The sequence below is a fragment of the Herpailurus yagouaroundi genome, unplaced genomic scaffold (assembly GCF_014898765.1).
Source record: "Herpailurus yagouaroundi ecotype Mexico unplaced genomic scaffold, PumYag 488, whole genome shotgun sequence".
NCBI classification, from domain to species: Eukaryota; Metazoa; Chordata; class Mammalia; order Carnivora; family Felidae; genus Herpailurus; species Herpailurus yagouaroundi.
This window is the reverse complement of record NW_024412705.1, coordinates 1-8451: the sequence shown is the minus strand read 5'-3', so window position 1 is coordinate 8451 and position 8451 is coordinate 1. Positions and strand designations below refer to the sequence as shown.

The window sequence follows — 8451 nt, the reverse complement described above, 5'->3', positions numbered from 1 at the left end:
GATAAAGGGGGACCAACAGGGACTCAGGAAACATATGCCTGAGGGATCAGGGCAGATGGAAGGCATTTCACAGACTTGTAAACATTTTTGCCAAAAAGAAAATAGTGGTGTGTGTGTGTGTGCGTGCGCGTGCGTGTTGTCTTGGAACTCATGAGGTGTTTAGATCAGGAACGTGTTGTTACTCCCCCTAAGGAAAGGAAAGGGAAATTATCTTGGGCCTTGCAGATCAAGAGCCATTCTGAGCCCTTAGAGAATCCTAAATGTTGCCTGACATTCTCCAGGATCAGTGCAGAGTCCCTATACATTTAAGATTTGTTAATGGGGCACATGGGTGGCTCAGTTGGTTGAGCATCTGACTTCGGCTCAGGTCATGATCTCACAGTTCATGAGTTCGAGCCCCACATCAGGCTCGCTGCTGTCAGCCTGTCAGATCCTCTGTCCTCTTCTCTTTGCCCCTCCCCTGCTCGTGCTGTCTCCAAAGAATTAAAAAAAAAAAAAAAGATTTGTTGTGTTTTGTATGTGCGGTCCGAGGTACAGTAGCAGACAAAAGTTGACACGCAGAGTACAGAAGTAGCCCAAGAAACAGAATATGACCTGGATATACCACATTACTTACCACCCTCACCAGTCTCACTGCACATGGGAGTGGGCAATGGCAATACCTGGTATTTAAGGCAGGTTATGGGAAAACACTGAGGGTATGGGCTAACAGTTCAAATTATTATGTCCTTGGATTATATTTGTTGGAAAGTGAGGACTCTGCTGAAAAGTTTTCTTGGCTCTGCAGGTGGAAAGGAGACACTAATGGAGAATGAAATTATACAACTCATTATTATTTGTTTAATGTTTATTTGTTTATTTAGAGCATGAGAGCAAGCAAGTGGGGGAAGTGCAGAGAGAGAGAGAGAGAGTGACAGGGAGAGACAATCCTAAGCAGTCTCTGAGCTGTCAGCACAGAGCCTAATGTAGCGCTTGATCTCACGAACCATGAGATGATTACCTGAGCCAAGACCAAGAGTCCAATACTCAACCGACTGAGCCACCCAGGCGCCCCTCAATCTAACTTTGATAAATATCTTTCACACTTCACATAGGTTTTCTGTCATTTTCTGTGATGCCATGGTCCCTTGCCGACGTCTAAACATATTTGCACCAAGAGGTTGATATCAAAATAAAATACAGGGGCCTGGGTGGCTTAGTAGATTGAGTGTCCCACTCTTCATTTTGGCTCAGGTCATGATCCCATGGTCATGGGTTGAGCCCCATGTCAGGCTCCACATTGAGTGTGGAGTCTGCTTAAGATTCTCTCTCTCCCTCTGCCCCTCTCCCCTACCTGCAGGCGCTCTCTCTCTCTCTCTCTCTCTCTCTCTCTCTCTCTCTCTCTCTCAAAAGAAAAAAGCAAATGCACACACAAAAATATGAAACCCGTATGACTACATTTGACAGTACTTATTCATAATGGTACTTTAGGCTGGTTTACTACTACATGTAGCTAAATTATGGCTGACTCTGAAGGCAGCCCCATTCTAGCTGGGTGCACACTACTCCTTGGCCTCACCTCTAGGTTAAGCAGTACCTCTGAACTGGCACCATCACTGGGGGAAGGATGTTCGTCCAACAGGTAATAAAAGGAAATGGGACAGGGTAGTAAAAAGAACACATGCTCCTAAGTGGGTTGATTCCACAGAGAACCATGTTCTTTCTTAGGATAATATACATATTATTGAAATATGAAATCTGGTACTAACTAATGAGCAGTGCTACAGATATCCCTGTACCTTTGCTCAGAGAGAGAAACTTAAATTCCTGCTGATGTAAAAGCTCTGCCTAAAAACGCCACCTAGACACTTTCTTAAAAATGTTTATTTATTGAGTGGGGTGTTCAAATCCCCCACTAGTATCATATTACTGTTTATTACTCCTTTTAGCTCTGTTAGTTTTTGCTTTTTCTATTTAGACACTTAGATTTGGAGGAATAAATATTTACAGTTGGCATACAAAATGTTTATTTATTTTGGTATAGAGAGAGGGGGGCAGAGAGAGAAGGAGAGAGAATCCCAAAAAGGCTCTGCACTGTCAGGGCGGGGCCCAACACAGGGCTGGATCCCATGATCCATGAGATCATGACCTGAGCCAAAATCAAGAGTAAGAGGCCTAACCAGCCGAGCCACCCAGGAGCCCCTCCACCTAGACAATCGGGGACTAGAAGAGAAACTGTGTTCCTTCTACTTGTTATTATCTCCTTTGGTGAGGCAGGCCTGGAAAAAGAAACATGCCCCAGTCAAGTTTCCTTGTAAGCATCTGGTGAGAAACCTGTTGACAAAGATACTAATGGTGGTTCCTATTGGGAGAGGTCTTCCCTATGGCATGCTGAGAGCAGGAAGTATGTGGCGTGTGGAGAACTCTTCAGGGAATCAAACGGAGACTCTGTGGATTTGTGAGGCCTCGTTCCTTGCAACCTGTCACATCAGTTATGTACGTATCAGCACGGGAGATGGCCCTAAACAGCTTCATGCTGTGTAAGTGACGACCTCGTACACCAGACACCACACGTGGTCGACTCAGGCCAGAACACGTCCTGATGTGGGAAAAAGGTTCTCGCAGATAGTGTTACTGGCCTCAGACTTGCTGTTGCATTGCTTGTGCCTCCCAAGTTTTTCCTCAAAACTGTGAGTAAAACGTCATAGCACGTAAAGCGTACCATCTTGGTGGGCTGACGATGCAGCAGCCATTATGGCCAAACATGTTGGTAACATGGCTTTCATGACACGTGGGTAGAATTAACCAAGCAGATAAGAAGTCCAACAAAGCAATTGTATCTTGAAAACATACGGCCACTTTTGAATACCTACAGCCCCATACATGGAAACCCAGCCTGTGTCGCCTGGGCACAACCTTGTATTCTTCACAATGTACATTCACGGTCTCTAGGATGCAGGCTTGCCCCTGTGCACACACATGCGCGCGCGCACACACATCCATCTACCCAGACTTGCAAGCAAATCAGGTAGCAGTCCTAGAGTATCAGGTCCTAGAGTCTGTGAGCAACAGAAGCCTAAACAGCAGCCACTGTCAAGCCTCATCCACAGGAGACAGGCCCCTTTACATGGGTTCCTTGGCTGCCACTCCCATGGGAATGATGCTCCCCCACACCTCTCCCCGCCCATCCCACCCTCCTGGCCAATGGCCTGCTGGCCTACCAGGCAGGAAGTGATGTCATTACCCTCTAGGTTCAGGCCCAGTGTGGATTCTAAGGCCTCAGGCCTTGGATGCTCCCTGGTTGTGAGACCGGTGTAGAAAAATAGCTCTTGAAAATGAAACCATCAATAGTAGGAATAAGAACAAAAACAAAAAGATTCGCCAAATATATGCCACGGATATATTCTAGAAGTCAGCCAAAACTTTAAGGGAACAAAATGAAGAAAGACCCAGAAGGTGTGTCTGGTAAGCACAGATACAAGGAGTGGGATTTCTGGGTGAAAAAGAGATGTCATGTGAGTCTCTCACTCGCCGGGGGTGGGGGGGGGGGGGGGGGGGGCGAAGGAGTGGAGACCAGCACCCCACAGTGTTGTGGGAGGAGAAAGGAAGGGAAGGGCCAGGCACCCATGTGAAGGAGACGAGATGGAAGGAACCTGCCAATTCCTCCTTGTGCTTTACCGAGACCGCCAGGCGCCTAACCGAGTTCGGCTTTTGCTACACAACACGGACAAATGCATTCTGAACAGCATACGTTTCAGTTGGATGGGGTGAGGACGCCTTGATATTGACTAATTACTAAAATGTAGCATCTCCTGAACGTGGCATGGGAGAGTCCTGCGACGTTGTAGACAACAGAAGATTTTGTGATGCTCTGATGTCACATAGCTGTAGATACGGCAACACTGTTTTGGGGCTCCATGTCTTCTTTTTGTATGTTTGTTTTGAATTTCATTTTTAGTAATCTCTACACCCAATCTGGGCTTGAATTTACAACCCTGAGATCAAGAGTCACGGGCTTACCAACGGAGCCAGCCAGGAGCCTCATGGGCTCCATATCTTCTGAGGTGATGGAGTTAGACAAGGCAGAAGAGCCCAGAGTGGCAACTTGGGGCTAGAGAGGCCAGGGAGAGGATCAGCGCCTGCCTTTGGTTGGGTCAAGAGAGAGCTCATCATCTGCAACTGAAGGCTTGGAGCTTCAAGCCCAGCTAGGAATACTGGGTTTTAAGTGATCCCAGGCCCTGGGAAGCTACATGTGTGCTACACATTCTCTCTTAACTAGCTTCTTTCTTAACCTTATCCTTATCCTTAATCTCTATCTTAAATCAGATGTGGAGAAAAACATCCTGCCTGAGCGCCTAAGTTTCATGTTAGTTACCAAGGGGGTTTGGTGGAGAGAGTGTTTTATTTTCTTTTAGTTTTTAAGATAAAAATCAGGTCTGGAGCCCCAGAGCCTAGGCATCTCCCAGACAATGTAACCTTTCTTCCTGAGGCTGGGTGTTTACAGCTACTCATTCCTGGAAGGCCGGTGTTAATTCCTTTAAGCCAAATTGCCAGGAAGACACCTCTCACTAAAGAGGTTGGGATTTTTATTGCTTACAGCCAGAAAGAACACACCCCAAGGTCTCAATGAGAGGATCTATTATAGGATTTGGGCTTTGGTTGGTTGATGTGGGTGGGGGCTGATGGAAGTAAGCAGGGTTTGTTCTATATCGAAGCCTATTAGCATTGGACATTCTATGCTTGTAGTAAAGAAGCGATAGCATTTCCTTATGAAAAGAAGATGTTGGGGACGTTGTAAATTTCACTGTGACCTGGCTGTTGTCTGGCCTGAACAATATTGTGAGGTAGCCTTGTTTTGTCTCGTTTTATTAAGGTCTCAAAGCAGTCTTATCTCAGGTTGGTATTCTGTATCTCAGATCCTCGCTTTCCAGCATGAGAACAACACAGTCAAGCCGGGAGTGCAGAGTTCAGGGCATTGGGGGCTGGCCTTGTTCTTTCTCCCTGGACATCCCTAACGTAGAGAACAAGAAAAGAGAGCACTCTGGCCTCACAAGCTGTAGGTGCAAACCTGGTGGCAAAAGTGTGACATTGACGAAGTCTCTTGAATCGTTCTGTGGCTCCATTTCTCATTTCCAAATGGGTCAAAAGGAATGTTCCTACATGGGTTGTCCCAGGTGTTAAATTGATAGAGTAGGCAGCTGGACGGGAGCTGGAGGCAAGGGTGGTGGTAGAGAGTGGTTTTGTGGTTTCCCGCCTCCTGGGACTAGAAGAGCAGGGACACGGCATGTGCCCTACTTTCTAGCTTGTGTCCTACAATGCCCGATGGCTTCATCATAAAATATTGACCCTGTGGTTTTGATCCCCCGGGAGGGGAAGATGACCATGACAGTTCCAGCAACAACCTTGTAGAGCCAAAAACTGCCCCTCCTGACCGATAGGACAAGTTCCTTAGATGATTGGAAACAACTTCAGTTGGAGACCACACCAGCTATGACCCATAACCTCTGCAAACAGAAGACGAAAAGACACCCGTGACCCTGGTGCTGTTGCCCCTCTGGGCCTGCCTGCATTCCCATCTTGAGAATGTGCTGTCCTTCATCTACTGGCCTACTGTCCTTCCACGGGCTGGTAGCATACTTTGCTTTTATTTTCATGTTATATTTTAAGTAGGCGCACCGCCAATGTGGGGCTTGAGCTTCCAACCCCGAGATCAAGAGTCGCATGGTTTACCGACTGAGCCAGCCGGGTACCCCGTCACTGTCTTCATTCGGGCACGGATCCTCACGTCAGTCATTCACGGGGAATCTAAGCACTGAGCTCTCCATTCACACAATGCAGAATCTCCCACTGGTAACACTTCTGGTGCCGTGATTCAGATTGCTTAAGGTAAGATAGTCCTCGCCCTCCTGCTGCTAGAGGACTTCTGTCAGATGAATTTCTCGGATGCCTGCTCTCTCATTCTCCTTGCAGGTTTGCTACCCCTGTGTGCTGCATGATCTCACATTTTCTGATCCAATACTCTCGTGGTTCATGCTGATTTCTCTACCTTACAGTATACATTCTTCTCTTATTATACATGCGATAAATATGCTCCAAGAGATACTGAAATCATCCACTGAAGCGTATGTGACATGTGGTCAAGCTGGTTTTGGAATCTGGGCCTGCTTTTCTTTCTTTCTTTCTTTCTTTCTTTCTTTCTTTCTTTCTTTCTTTCTTTATTTTTAAAATTTTTTTTTCAACGTTTTTTATTTATTTTTGGGACAGAGAGAGACAGAGCATGAACGGGGGAGGGCAGAGAGAGAGGGAGACACAGAATCGGAAACAGGCTCCAGGCTCCGAGCCATCAGCCCAGAGCCCGATGCGGGGCTCGAACTCACGGACCGAGAGATCGTGACCCGGCTGAGGTCGGACGCTTAACCTACTGCGCCACCCAGGCGCCCCGGGCCTGCTTTTCTTAAGGCTGTGCTTTTGTCGCTTCAGCACAGACCCTGGATAGGGTTTGTTTGGAACTATGTTTGGGACTAGAGATCGGTAAAAGGCAGTTGTTCCTGATAACTGTTATTTATCTGCTTGACAAGAATTTACTGAACGTTTTCCCTGGCAGGCTCTTAATGGAGGTGCTGCGGAGACGGGATGAACAGGGCACGCAGAGCGCCCGCTGTCAGAAAGATGATTTTCCAGCCCAGGAGATCGGTGTCTTATAGATAACCACATCAATACATTTTAATATCTGCTGTGATGAATTTTACTTAATTGTTGAGTTCCTTGGGCCCATTGTGTCAGCCAGCCTTGAAAATCAACTGAGTATAAACTACAGGCCTGTAGAGGTGTGACAAGGAACCGTCCCAGGAAAGGTCCTTGCGACATTTTTGTTTTAATGGGGGGCGGGGGAAGGGGTACTGATGTTTAATCAGTGTCCCTGAAATTCAGATGTGGGTTCCTGGAGGGTGTGATAGGAGAGTCCAAGGGAAGCTTGCGGCCAAGACACCTGTTGGTGTGTCTGCTGCCATCAAGTGATGAGGAAGTTTGGGAAAATCTCCTCATCTCTCAGGGCCTCAGTTTCTTCCTCTGCAACATAAGGTTGTTATTCACTTCTCCAAAGTCCCTTGCCGCTCAGTCTCTCTGAGAGCACGAGGGACTGAGGTGCCTGTTAAACGTGTTCTGGGGACTGCGGCTGAGACCTGACTTGGTCCCTTGTCTGTGTGTCTCCTGCAGGAGCCCGGCTGAGCCCACACTGGAAACAGAGGACCGAGGGAGCCTATGGAAGACAGAAAATCAGCAGGTGTGGAGCATGAGAATAACCCGGAGAAGGACAAGGTAATGGTGGAACGGTGGTTGCCCAAGGACCTGAGAATACGGGCAAGTTGAGCTCAGAACAATCTGGAGAAACTGAGGAATGCGTACAGTAGCATCCAACCCTGCAGGGAGCAGCCTGAGGTGAGCAGTGAGGACTGGGGGTGTAAGGCACTCCACAGTGAACGGTGCATCTGCCAGGGAGCCCCACAGGACGGACGGGGGTTGGTTTGCACTGCCGGGAAGCACCGTTTCTAAGGGTAGGATGGTGTGACCATGAGACTCTGCCCCAGTCCCCGAGCTTCGACGTTGGAGCTGCCCTGACAGTGGATGGCCTCCAAGGAAGTGTGGGTTTGGAGGGATCAGTGGCGTTTGGATCAGATTTGGAGATGTCCATTCTTACCACAAATCGTTTTGCCCTAAGGGCAGGAGGGGCCAGGAGAGGGGACCCTTGCATCTGAAGTCATAATAGGAATAATATTCTTCTGAATTTCTGGTCAGGAGCGTGGAAGGCTTTACACATAATATCTGTTGACCAGTGATTTTCTTGACTATTGGTTGAGTGCTTCATTTTTCTGAGGCTGTGTTCAGAACTTGGAACTCAATACGATTTCCCGAGGAGGACAAAGCAGTGGGAGAACGATGCAAACACAATGTGGTAGCTCTCCTGCACTGGGGTGTTGTGTTGTGACAGAGCAGAGGATTGGAGTGGGGGGCCAGGCCCAGGACATCTCTTCCCAATGACAGAGTGAGCCATTGGGAGGAATCCCCGAGGAGAACCCCGTCTTCATCAGAGCTCACCACAGGGCAGTGTCCTGGGACATGGAGAGGGTAGGGCAGGTTCCTCTCTGAGGGAGGGGATTCGCTACCTCTTGGGAGAAAGCACATTTGTGACTGGAATGGAGTTGAGATGGTCAGAGATTGGCAGCAACTTGTATTTGATCAGTGAAAGGAAGTCCCTGAGGGCCTCCTCAGTGCTTGGCTCGGTGCTAGGAACCCCGAATACAGTGGTGAATAACACATTCTCCCAACTGTCCTGGGGATCTCAGTCTGGAAACAGGAAGTCATGAGAAGTGTAGTGGTGGTGTGTTCCTTGGAGGAAATGGCCAAAGCTGCCTGGCGATGACCTCGGTGATTGTTCTGGTCTCCCTCTGTGTTTTCCAACAGCTGGGTGACCTG

General features: G+C 48.1%; 1 long non-coding RNA gene across 1 annotated transcript; it reads left to right on the top strand.

Moving 5' to 3' along the window:
* The first annotated feature begins 5591 nt into the window (after positions 1 to 5591).
* On the top strand, positions 5592 to 7249 carry LOC121023010 (uncharacterized). The gene is made up of 2 exons (XR_005787212.1): positions 5592 to 5865; positions 7195 to 7249. It is a non-coding gene; the product is annotated as an uncharacterized LOC121023010 (long non-coding RNA).
* The last annotated feature ends 1202 nt before the right edge of the window (positions 7250 to 8451 follow it).